This window comes from Kogia breviceps, chromosome 15 (assembly GCF_026419965.1).
Source record: "Kogia breviceps isolate mKogBre1 chromosome 15, mKogBre1 haplotype 1, whole genome shotgun sequence".
NCBI classification, from domain to species: Eukaryota; Metazoa; Chordata; class Mammalia; order Artiodactyla; family Physeteridae; genus Kogia; species Kogia breviceps.
The window spans coordinates 19190651-19203981 of record NC_081324.1 but is presented as its reverse complement, the minus strand read 5'-3'; positions in this window follow the sequence as shown (position 1 = coordinate 19203981).

Sequence of the window (13331 nt, the reverse complement as noted above, 5' to 3'; positions counted from 1 at the left end):
AAAGTAGAAGAATAAATTTAAATTGGAGAGTGAGATTTAAACTGAAACAGGAAGGATGGTGTATTTGTTTTCTATGGCTGCTGTAAGAAATACCCAAAACTTTGTGGTTGAAAAAAGTACAAATTTGGGACTTCCCTGGCAGTCCAGTGGGTAAGACTGTGCTTCCACTGAAGGGGGCGCGGCTTCCATCCCTGGTCTGGGAACCAAGATCCCACATGCTGTGTGGTGCGGCCAAAAAAAAAAAAGAAGGCACAAATTTATTATTATCATACATTTTCTGAAGGTCAGAAGTTCAACATCGGTCTCCCTGGGTTAAAATCAAGGTGCTGGCACTGCCATGTTCCTTCTAAGACTCTAGAGGAGAATCTGTTTTCTTGCTTTATCCAGCTTCTAGAGTCTACCCACATTCCTTGGCTTGTGGCTCCCTTCCTCCTCTTCAAAGCCACCAAAATTGCCTTCTCTGACCATTATCTCCATTGTCACATCTCTTTCTCTGACTGACTTCTGTCTTTTTCTTCTACTTTTAAAGGCCCTGTGATTACAGTGGACCCACTTGGATAATCTCTCTATTTTAAGGTTAGCTGACTAGCCATCTCAATTGCATCTGTGACCTTAATTCCCCTTTGCTCATGTAACCTCACTTATCCACAGCAGTGAGGATGTGGACATCTTTGGTGGGTCATTATTTTGTCTGCCACAGATAAGTAGAAATGAGCCTGGGGAAAGGGGATCAGGGGAGGAGGATGAATTTCCAAGGAGAACACAAGTGGACAGAGACCTTGAGACAGGCTTCCACATATTAATGAGAAAAAAGAACTCATGTCTGAAGGGTGAAGAAACTAGGGAATAGTGGTGCAAACTACTGTTTTAGAGTAGAAGCAGCTAGACTTTGTAGGGCCTTTTTGCCTCGTTAAAGATTTGTGATTTTTTTTTTCCCTACATGCAATGGGAATCCTTCGGAATCCTGGGTGGGACATGGCATGATGTAATTGGCATTTAAGGATCATCTTATGTCCTTGGAGGAGAGTAGACTGGGGAGGCTAGTGATGAGGCTACTCTAGTCACCGGAGGAGGAGATTTATGAGAGCCTTTAATTCAGAGCCTGACAATCAGTAAGAAGTGTCACGTCTGTAGTTCTTCTCCACAATCAGGCTGTTCTTGGGCATCTTCCTGACAACACACATTATTTTTCCAAATTCTACTCCTCTATCAAAGGCTCTCTTCACTCATGATGCCCACTTTCACTTCTTTTTGCCAACCTCCAATATATTTTAAGATCTGGCTCCAGATTCATACCTCCAAGAAGCTTCAGTGACTGGCTTTGTTCTGCATTTGTCACTGCTTTTGCTTTACGTGTATTTTGAACAACATCACTCTCTGCATATTTACTGTACGTTTCACCACATTCCTCCTAATTGAGTCTACTCCAGCATCTCACAGTAGTTTCTGTCCTGCCCAAATTCCAGAGTCACCACGACTGAGACAGATCAGATAGGTAAAGCCCAATTTTGAACATTAGAGTGTTGGAGTCTTAGTTCATCTACTATGCCCTGATATCTAATGTTTCAGCCTTGAGATGAGGTATAACAACCCTTTGCTGACCACTTGGAGCCCTGTTTTAGTCAAGATAGCTTAGGTTTTGCTGCAGTAACAAACAGCACAGGTATTGTAATGGCTTATGACAACAAAGGTTTATTTCTTGGTCACACTGCTTGCCTATTACTGGTCACCAGAGCCCACCTATGAGCTCTGCTCCATTATCATTTCATGAGACTCAGGCTAATGGAACCTGGCCTCTTTGTGGAACATTGCCATTGACCATGGCTTATGACTTGTCTCAACATTATAATGCTCCAGTCTCAAAGTGATACACCTTCTACTGATAACTCTGGCCAGAATAAACCTCACCTCAAGTAGGCTGAGAAGAAATAGAGGAGGATAGAAAGTACAATTCTATCATGTATTGGAAGAACTTGAATGACTAGTACTACTTTCATTGTGGTCTGGGGATCAGTGCTCATCCCAACATTTTATGGTACCCTAGATCTGAGAACTAAATTATGATTATGGCATTTACAAGTCCAAATCCTTTCTCTACAACTCATTCTATAGGCCTGAGCTCCTCCTGGATCTCCTTTCTGAGGTCCTGTTCTAGCAATAAGCTTGTTTCCTGGGGTTCGCCAATAGGACTGGAAGCCTTGTCTCCATCCCTTAGGACTGGAGTCTCATCTATCCAGGTGCTAGAGCACTGATACCTGTAGGCAAATCATGACGTAGATGGCAGTGAATGCTCAAACTCCTGATTCATTCTCCAGTTGAATGGTACCTGTTGAGAAGCCGTGATATTTTTCTTTGAATTCTCTCATGCTGATCATTTGCCTGAACTGCAGACAGAGATTCAGTCTGCAAAGCTTGTAAGTCTTGCCTTCTGCCCAGAAATTTCTAAGCCTATGATGTAAGTTGGGTCTAAATTCCATCATCTTCTCCCTAGTAGGTAAGTCTGCTCCAGGTATTATGATGACACTCCTTTCCTGCTATTAGTAAACAACCCTGCGGCCTTGATATATTCTGAGGCATGTCACAAGAATCTCTAGTTGGTTTTTTTTTTTTTATTTCTATCCCTCAGAGATTAAACTTCTAAATATTTTTCCCTCTCCTCCCTTTCCCAAATTTTCTCAGCATCTAAAGTGACACAGTGAATATAGTAAGTATTTGATAACCACTTCTTGGGTGAATGAATGCAGAGCCACAGACTAATTATCACTAAATGCTTTGGTATTTCATCAGGAAAATGGGGTAATGATACTTAATTCAAGGAGGTATTAGGAGGATTAGACACGATCAGTGAGGTATGTGCTAGAACAGGCACCCCCTTCACAGGAAATGTCAGTAATATTAATAACAAGATGTGACTGAGTCAGTAACTAGCCAGGTATAGAGCAGCACCCATTTAGTGTGCTCTAGTGACATTCTTCAACAAGAGATGAAACTTTAGTTTTCTTATCTCTCATCTATATCTGAACTGCCCTCCTGCAGCTTTCTCTTTATGTGAAAGGAAAAAAACCTCTTAATTTATACAAGCTTTTGTTTTTTTGTTGGGAAGGGCAAGAGAGGTAGATTCTCAAACAAATGTGAAGATAGTTTTAGCTTTTTCAGTCTCTCACTTTGATCACTTTTTTCACATAGTCACTGCATTGGTTTGATTTTGCCTTAATACCTAAAAACTTCTTTTACAACTTCTATGCATTTTGAATGATTATCTTACCAAGTTTAATAGGAAATACACCTCTAAATACTGTACTAAAGCCTTTGAAATCTGCTGTCTGTTGGGTTATCATTTCAATCACAATACAACATAGTGTACTATGATAATGTCCTGGCCGAGAAAAATTGCTAAAGATGACAGAGCTGGATCGATCATATTAGTTGTCACCACACTGAGAGGCCAAAGCACAAATACAAAGGTGTTTTGATTTTTATTGTTTTTCTTCTGGTGCTGGCCTCTTTGTTTTTTTCCTTAATTTAATTTTATTTTTTTATACAGCAAGTTCTTATTAGTCATCCATTTTATACACATCAGTGTATACATGTCAATCCCAATCTCCCAATTCGTCACACCACCAGCGCCCCCCCCCCCCCCCCCCCCCCGCTGCTTTCCCCCCTTGGTGTCCATACGTTTGTTTGCTACATCTGTGTCTCTATTTCTGCCCTGCAAACCGGTTCATCTGTACCATTTTTCTAGGTTCCACATATATGATTTAATATACAATATTTGTTTTTCTCTTTCTGACTTACTTCATTCTGTATGACAGTCTCTAGATCCATCCACGTCTCTACAAATGACCCAATTTCATTCCTTTCTATGTCTGAGTAATATTCCATTGTATATATGTACCACACCTTCTTTATCCATTCGTCTGTCAATGGGCACTTACGTTGCTTCCATGACCTGGCTATTGTAAATTGTGCTGCAGTGAACATTGGGGTGCGTCTGTCTTTTTGAATTATGGTTTCCTCTGAGTATACGCCCAGTAGTGGGATTGCTGGATCATATGGTAATTCTATTTTTTTTTTTTTTTTGGATCAGAAGGGCACAAGCAACTGACGGTTGCAAGGCAAGTTTAAAAACAAAGCATAGCCATATATATACCCCTAAAGCAGGGAATTTGCTTAGTCACCATCTTATCGGCATCAGCTGGTTAATTGGCTTCTCGGCTTAGTCACGCCTTATCGGCATCAGCTGGTTGATTGGCTTCTCGGCTTTTCCCTCAAAGGCACCAATTTCCCCTCCAGTGTTGCTTTTCCTAGCTTTAGGAAACAACCAGGGACTCCCAGTAACTGAGCAGTTCCCTGGAGCGATTTGGCCAAAGGCCATCTCCTTTTTTACGTTCATACCATAAAGTCCAGGATGCATACCAAGGAGAGTACAATCGGGCCCTGAGGCTTATGAGGGTCTTAATGGCGCCTTCCTCAGAGGGCAATGCTCGCCACATTTCCCCCTCTTTTATTTTTTAAAGCTTGATAATTCAATTTCAACCCATACACCTCCTGACGAAGAGCAGCGAGACGGCCAACAACAAAGCGTAATAAACAAGGTAAGGCAATTAACATCAACAATACACATGACCCCACGGTAATCAATCCTGTGAGTCCAGTTTGAAACCAATGCATTGGGTTCAACCATTGAAGCTGATCCAAGAGTCCTTGAATTAATTGTTGGGGCCCATCTTCTTGTAGATGAGCTTCTTGAATTGCTTGTATTTCCGCATTAAGTTTTTGTATGTCCAAACTAATGTGTCCATCAGTCCATACACTTAAAAAGTGCATTTTTACTTTGTTCCAATCCCAGTCAGTTTCATTATAAGCGTGTTGAGTCACACAAATCCAAGTATATTTAGCATGGCAAATCAAACGCATTTTCCATTTTAAAGCCATAATTTGGTCTCCTAAACCTATGAGAGCATTTTTTAACTCATCAACCTCAGTTTTTAGTTGAGTATCAATATGACTTTGTAATGCTAATGCAATACTGGTATTTTTAGACAATTGATTAACATAATATGCTTGTTGTACAGTTTTACTTAATGCTAAACCGGTGGTAGCGGCTGTGGCTGTTAAAGCGGCTAAGGCTAATATGCTACATATTAATATTCCAATGAATCATTTTAGGTCTTTTTAAAACTTCAGATAATTCTAGCCAAGCTTGCATGCTAGTACTCTGATACCATGGTTCAGAAATATTTACAGGCAGCATTACATAGGAAGGTTGTTTTAACATCATAACAGAAAAAGTTCCTTTCATAGGCAGAATGCAAGTACTAAAAATACAATTCTGACAAGTTATATTATATCCTAAGGAACCAGAAGTAAACTCAATCTGTAAATCTCCTATTAGCAAGGCATATGAGGGTGTAACACAAGTAATAACCGGTTGATAAGAATAAGACAATGCAAACTTCCCAAAATCCCAATGCTTATAAAAAACCAAACTATTATCAGTAACAGAAACTGAAGAAATTAGAATGGTACCATTATTATAATTTAAGGTGCACCAGATTTGAGAATTCAAAATCAGATTGGGGAAAATCAGAAGGAAAAGAGGAGGGAAACGTCAAACTTGTAACAGCTTTAACTACCTTTAAACTATGGCCGGCCAGTAAAGTCCCTTGTCCTCCTACATATACTTCAACACAAAAATAGTATCTTTGACTTTGCAGCTTCTATTAGAGCTCCACTTTCAGCTTTATGATTAGACCCATCTTTGTTGCTGTAATTACCAGTCTCATTCTTTCCATTTTTGTTATTGTTGCCCTGTGAAATCATTTTTTCTGGAACAGCAAGAAGATATAAAGCTTTCTCAGCTTGGTAGGTTAATATATACAGGTCTATGATCAAAAAACACACTGCTTGGGCAAATTTTTCTTCAAAAGGTTCTATGAACTGATAAAGTTTTTCACCAACGGATATGGCTTCTGTATACTGTCGGACATGATACAGGATGACTGCTTGATTGTAATACAACATACTGTTTTCAAGATCATCTAGTCCATCCATTTCTTCAACAGCCGAGTGCACCTGATTCTTCAATTGGTTAAGTGTCTGTCTTAAACTATCTGTTGTTGTCTGGTTACTTTTGAAAAACTCAGCTACTGCCGTATTCAAAATTATTTTATAATCGTCTTTGTTTATATCTTGTAGGCAGGCAAGATGTTGCAGACAGACATCATAATTTCCAGCTGTAAAAGCCTGGAAAGCACTGGTGGACAACTCCTTCTCTTGATCAGTGATCTCTGGTCGCTTCTTGGATACTTCTTGTCCCATATTTTTTTACTTCTGACTATTGCCCCGAGTTACTATCAACTTTACTATGTGGCCACACTTTCACTCTTCACTCCGGGGATTCACCTACCGAGATTCAGATGTCCCTCTTGTCAGGTCCCTGTTCGGGCGCCACTTGCCGCCAGCCGCGGCGGGTCCTCAAAGTGCAGCAACAATCGACGAGAGGGGGTAGGGAACTGAACGCACCAAGGTATGGGATCAGAAGGGCACAAGCAACTGATGGTTGCAAGGCCGGTAATTCTATTTTTAGTTTTTTAAGGAACTTCCATACTGTTCTCCATAGAGGCTGTATCAGCTTACATTCCCACCAATGGTGCAAGAGGGTTCCCTTTTCTCCACACCCTCTCCAGCATTTGTTGTTTGTAGATTTTCTGATGATGCCCATTCTAACCGACGTGAGGTGATACCTCATTGTAGTTTTGATTTGCATTTCTCTAATAATTAGTGATATTGAGCAGCTTTTCATGTGCTTCTTGGCCATCTGTATGTCTTCTTTGGAGAAATGTCTATTTAGGTCTTCTGCCCATTTTTGGATTGGGTTGTTTGTTTCTTTAATATTGACCTGCATGAGCTGTTTATATATTTTGGAGATAAATCTTTTCTCCGTTGATTCATTTGCAAATATATTCTCCCATTCTGAGTGTTGTCTTTTCATCTTGTTTATGGTTTCCTTTGCTGTGCAAAAGCTTTGAAGTTTCATTAGGTCCCATTTGTTTATTTTTGGTTTTATTTCCATTACTCTAGGAAATGGGTCAAAAAAGATCTTGCTGTGATATATGTCAGAGTGTGCCTCCTATGTTTTCCTCTAAGAGTTTTATAGTGTCCGGTCTTATATTTAAGTCTCGAATCCATTTTGAGTTTATTTTTGTGTGTGGTGTGAGGGGGTGTTCTAATTTCATTCTTTTACATGTAGCTGTCCAGTTTTCCCAGCACCACTTATTGAAGAGATGGTCTTTTCTCCATTGTATATCTTTGTGTCCTTTGTCATAGATTAGTTGACCATAGGTATGTGGGTTTATCTCTGGGGTTTCTATCTTGTTCCATTGATCTATGTTTCTGTTTTTGTGCCAGTACTATATTGTCTTGACTACTGTAGCTTTGTAGTATAGTCTGAAGTCAGGGAGTCTGATTGCTCCAGCTCCTTTTGTTTCCCTCAAGACTGCTTTGGCTATTCGGGGTCTTTTGTATCTCCATACAAATTTTAAGATTTTTTGTTCTAGTTCTGTATAAACTGCCATTGGTAATTTGACAGGGATTTCATTGAATCTGTAGATTGTTTTGGGTAGTATAGTCATTTTCACAGTGTTGATTCTTCCAATCCAAGAACATGGTATATCTCTCCATCTGTTGGTATCATCTTTAATTTCTTTCATCAGTGTCTTACAGTTTTCTGCATACAGGCCTTTTGTCTCCCTAGGTAGGTTTATCCCTAGGTATTTTATTCTTTTTGTTGCAGTGATAAATGGGAGTGTTTCCTTAATTTCTCTTTCAGATTTTTCATCATTAGTGTATAGGAATGCAAGAGATTTCTGTGCATTAATTTTGTATCCTGAGACTTTAGCAAATTCATTGATTAGCTCTACTAGTTTTCTGGTGGCATCTTTAAGATTCTCTATGTATGGTATCATGTCATCTGCAAACTGTGACAGTTTTACTTCTTCTTTTCCAGTTACTATTCTTTTTATTTCTTTTTCTTCTCTGATTGCCATGGATGTCCAAAACTATGTTGAATAATAGTGGTGAGAGTGGACATCCTTGTCTTGTTCCTGATCTTAGAGGAAACGCTTTCAGTTTTTCACCACTGAGAATGATGTTTGCAGTGGGTTTGTCGTATATGGCCTTTACTATGTTGAGGTAGGTTCCCTCTATGCCCACTTTCTGGAGAGTTTTTATCATAAATGGGTGTTGAGTTTTTTCAAAAGCTTTTTCTGCATCTATTGAGATGATCATGTGGTTATTTTTCTTCAGTGTGTTAATATGGTGTTATCACATTGATTGATTTGTGTATATTGAAGAATCCTTGCATTCCTGGGATAAACCCCACGTGATCATTGTGTATGATCCTTTTAATGTGTTGTTGGATTCTGTTTGCTAGTATTTTGTTGAGGATTTTTGCATCTATTGTCATCAGTGATATTGGTCTGTAATTTTCTATTTTTGTAGTATCTTTGTCTGGTTTTGGTATCAGGGTGATGGTGGCCTCATAGAATGAGTTTGGGAGTGTTCCTCCCTCTGCAGTTTTTTGGAAGAGTTTGAGAAGGATGGGTGCTAGCTCTTCTCTAAATGTTTGATAGAATTCACCTGAGAAGGCATCTGGTCCTGGACTTTTGTTTATTGGAAGATTTTTAATCACAGTTTCAATTTCATTACTTGTGATTGGTCTGTTCTTATTTTCTATTTCTTCCTGGGTCAGTCTTGGAAGGTTATACCTTTCTAAGAGTTTGTCCATTTCTTCCAGGTTGTCCATCTATTGACATAGAGTTGCTTATAGTAGTCTCTTAGGATGCTTTTTATTTCTGTGGTGTCTGTTGTAACTTCTCCACTTTCAATTCTAATTACATTTATTTGAGTCCTCTCCCTCTTTTTCTTGATGGGTCTGGCAAATGGTTCATCAATTTTGTTTATCTTCTCAAAGAACCAGCTTTTAGTTTTATTGATCTTTGCTATTGTTTTCTTTGTTTCTTTTCATTTTTTTCTGCTGTGATCTTTATTATTTCTTTCCCTCTGCTAACCTTCGGTTTTGTTTGTCCTTCTTTCTCTAGTTCCCTTAGGTGTAAGGTTAGATTGTTTATTTGAGATTTTTCTTGTTTCTTGAGGTAGGCTTGTATAGCTATAAACTTCCCTCTTAGAACTGCTTTTGCTGCATCCATAGGTTTTGGACCTTCATGCTTTCATTGTCATTTGTCTCTAGGTATTTTTTGATTTCCTCTTTGATTTCTTCAGTGATCTCTTAGTTATTTAGTAACATATTGTTTAGCCTCCACGTGTTTGTGTTTTTTACGTATTTTTCCCTGTAATTGATTTCTAATCTCATAGCATTTTGGCCAGAAAAGATGCTTGATATGATTTCAATTTTTTTAAATTTCCTGAGGCTTGATTTGTGACCCAAGATGTGATCTATCCTGGAGAATTTTCCATGCGCTCTTGAGAAGAAAGTGTAATCTGGTGTTTTGGGGTGCAATGTCCTATAAATATTAATTAAACCTATCCGGTCTATTGTGTCACTTAAAGCTTGTGTTTCCTTTTTTATTTTCATTTTGGATGATCTGTCCATTGGTGTAAGTGAGGTGTTAAATCCCCCACGATTATTGTGTTACTGTTGATTCCTCTTTTATGGCTGTTAGCAGTTGCCTTATGTATTGAGGCGCTCCTGTGTTTGGGTGCATATATATTTATAATTGTTACATCTTCTTCTTGGATTGATCCCTTGATCATTATGTAGTGTCCTTCCTTGTCTCTTGTAACATTCTTTATTTTAAAATCTATTTTATCTGGTATGAGTATTGCTACTCCAGGTTTCTTTTGATTTCCATTTGCATGGAATATCTTTTTTCTATCCCCTCTCTTTCGGTCTGTATGTGTCCCTAGGTCTGAATTGGGTCTCTTGTAGACAGCATATATATGGATGTTGTTTTTGTATCCATCAGCAAGCCTGTGTCTTTTGGTTGGAGCATTTAATCCTTTCATGTTTAAGGTAATTATCGGTATGTATTTTCCTATGACCATTTTCTTAATTGTTTTGGGTTTGTTTTTATAGGTCCTTTTCTTCTCTTGTATTTCCCACTTAGAGAAGTTCCTTTCACATTTGTTGTAGAGCTGGTTTGGTGATGCTGAATTCTCGTAGCTTTTGCTTGTCTGTAAAGCTTTTGATTTCTCTTATCGAATCTGAATGAGATCCTTGCTGGGTAGAGTAATCTTGGTTGTAGGTTCTTCCCTTTCATCACTTTAAGTATATCATGCCACTCCCTTCTGGCTTGTAGTCTTTTGCTGAGAAATCAGCTGTTAACCTTATCAGAGTTCCCTTGTATATTATTTGTTGTTTTTCCCTTGCTGCTTTCAGTAATTTTTCTTTGTCTTTAATGTTTGCCCATTTGATTACTATGTGTCTTAGTGTGTTTCTCCTTGGGTTTATGCTGTATGGGACTCTCTGCGCTTCCTGGACGTGGGTGGCCACTTCCTTTCTTATGTTAGGGAAGTTTTCGATTATAATCTCATCAAATATTTTCTCGGGTCCCTTCTCTCTCTCTTCTCCTTCTGGGACCCCTAAAATGCGAATGTTGTTGCATTTAATGTTATCCCAGAGGTCTCTTAGGCTGTCTTCATTTCTTTTCTTTTTTTTTTCTTTATTCTGTTCCACAGTAGTGAATTCCACCATTCTGTCTTCCAGGTCACTTATCTGTTCTTCTGCCTCAGTTATTCTGCTATTGATTCCTTCTAGTGTATTTTTCATTTCAGGTATTGTATTGTTCAACTCTGTTTGTTTGTTTTTTAATTCTTCTAGATCTTTGTTAAACATTTGTTGCATCTTCTCAGATCATCTTCACTATCATTATTCTGAATTCTTTTTCTGGAAGGTTGCCTATCTCCACTTCATTTAGTCATTTTTCTGGGTTTTATCTTGTTCCTTCATTTTGCACATAGCCCTCTGCCTTTCATCTTGTCTTTCTGTGAATGTGGTTTTTGTTCCACAGGCTGCAGGATTGTAGTTCTTGCTTCTGCTGTCTGCCCTCTGGTGGATGAGGCTATCTAAGTGGCTTGTGCAAGTTTCCTGATGGGAGGCACTGGTGGTGGGTAGAGCTGACTGTTGCTCTGGTGGGCAGAGCTCAGTAACACTTTAATCCACTTGACTGCTGATTGGTGGGCCTGGGTTCCCTACCTGTTGGTTGTTTGGCCTGAGGCAACCCAGCACTGGATACTACCTGGGCTCTTTGTTGGGGCTAATGGTGGACTCTGGGAGGGCTCATGCCAAGGAGTACTTCCCAGAACTGCTGCTGCCAGTGTCTGGGAAGCCACAGCCACCTCCCGCCTCTGTAGGGGACCCTCCAACACTAGCAGGTAGGTCTGGTTCAGTCTCCCCTGGCGTCACTGCTCCTTCCCCTGGGTCCCGATGTGCACACTACTTAGTGTGTGGCCTCCAAGGGTGGAGTCTCTGTTGCCCCTAGTCCTGTCAAAGTCCTGCAAACAAATCCCTCTAGCCTTCAAAGTCTGATTGTCTAGGAATTCCTCCTCCCATTGCCAGACCCCCAGGTTTGGAAGCCTGACATGGGGCTCAAAATCTTCAATCCAGTGGGTGGACTTCTGTGGCATAAGTGTTCTCCAGTTTGTGAGTCACCCACCCAGTAGTATGGGATTTGATTTTATTGTGATTGCACCCCTCCTACCATCTCACTCTTGCTTCTCCTTTGTCTTTGGATGTGGGGTATCTTTTTTGGTGAGTTCCAGTGTCTTCTGTCGATGATTGTTCAGCATTTAGTTGTGATTCTGGTGTTCTCGCAAGAGGGAGTGATAGCGCGTCCTTCTACTCCACCATCTTGGTTCAGAGCCATCCAAAAAAATCAGTGTTTTGATTAATATCACATCACGGTGAAAATTCAGTCATGGAAGTGTTTGAAGTGGGTGACTTGATGAATAAATTAATTTTGTTGTAATGTTTAAGACTACAGTGTGGTTCATTTTATAACAGATGACAGTTTAACAGGCTCTGCATTCTTTGCCCCCCAAAAAAATTACCAGTTGTTAAAAGACCGTCAACCATTCTCAATTAATATAGACTTCCACATTTTTTGACTTAAAATTATGCAGATATCAAAGCTTTTCCAGGAGATATTCAGCATACCAATGAGAGTTACCTGTATTTCTTTGCCTGTTGTAGTAATCCAGGTGTGTCCCTCTCTAGCTGTTGGTTTGTGATGTGAAAAAAGCACAAAAAGTATTCTTTGGAAAAATAAAGTTCTAAATTTATGCTGAAGATTTAAGTGCATAGCTATTTACTTTGGCTCTTGAAACATTTCATCAGCTAATGACAATGAGGGTGGGACTTTGATGTTATTTTGTCAGTGACTTAATGATATACACTCTGGAATTTTACCTTGTCAGTGGTTCTGGAACTCCAGGGCAGAATGTAAATATGTGTGTGTTAGTACTGCAACACCATACTAGATTTTTTTAAAGCTCAAGTAAACTATGTATTCTAATTGAATATTTGTTCACTAGAGATATTGAATCCATTTTTAAATGCATTGACTTATCCAGTGGTCATGGTTAGTACTAGTGAATCTCCTTACTCACATGGGTTCTTTATTGCCAAGTGACCACATGTCCTGGTTTACATGGGATAGTGTTGTCTCTGTAAAATTAAATTATTAATACTGCCTCCTTTTGCTCTCAGAAATATTTTGGTTTGGAGTGATAAACTACATGATCACTCTACTTATATTGTCACAGAAGCCATAGTTTCACTGCCTTAGTTTCATTATGGAGGGGTAAAGTGTTGTCTTTTACTCCTTCCTAGAATAAATCCCTTTACTAGTTTTTTCACACCTTTTTTATTCTCTAGATCCAAAGGCCATTTTACTTTGCTTCCATGGATTCCAATGGAAACTTTTAGCTAAAGAATAATGCATCTATAAGAGAACTTTAGAAATGATCAAAAAATATTTTAAAACATAATCAGTATATGTTTTACTCTATTCCAAGAGAGCAGGAATCTTAACTCTTTTATTCACCATTGAGCACTCAGCCTCTTGCACAATGCTTGGGTATAACAGAGACTCAGTAGTGCTTATTGAAGGAATAAGCAATTAAAAACTTACCCATTTTTTAATTTGAGAAAATTGTAGTTTCTTTACACACACAATTTTCTTCCCTAAAGATATGAAGACACTCCATGTGCATGCTTGGGATCACTGGTTAGCAAACTATTTCTCAAACATGTTTGAATAAAGATTACATGACATTTGACCAAAAGTCAGGCTCCCAGACTTTGCCCCTGA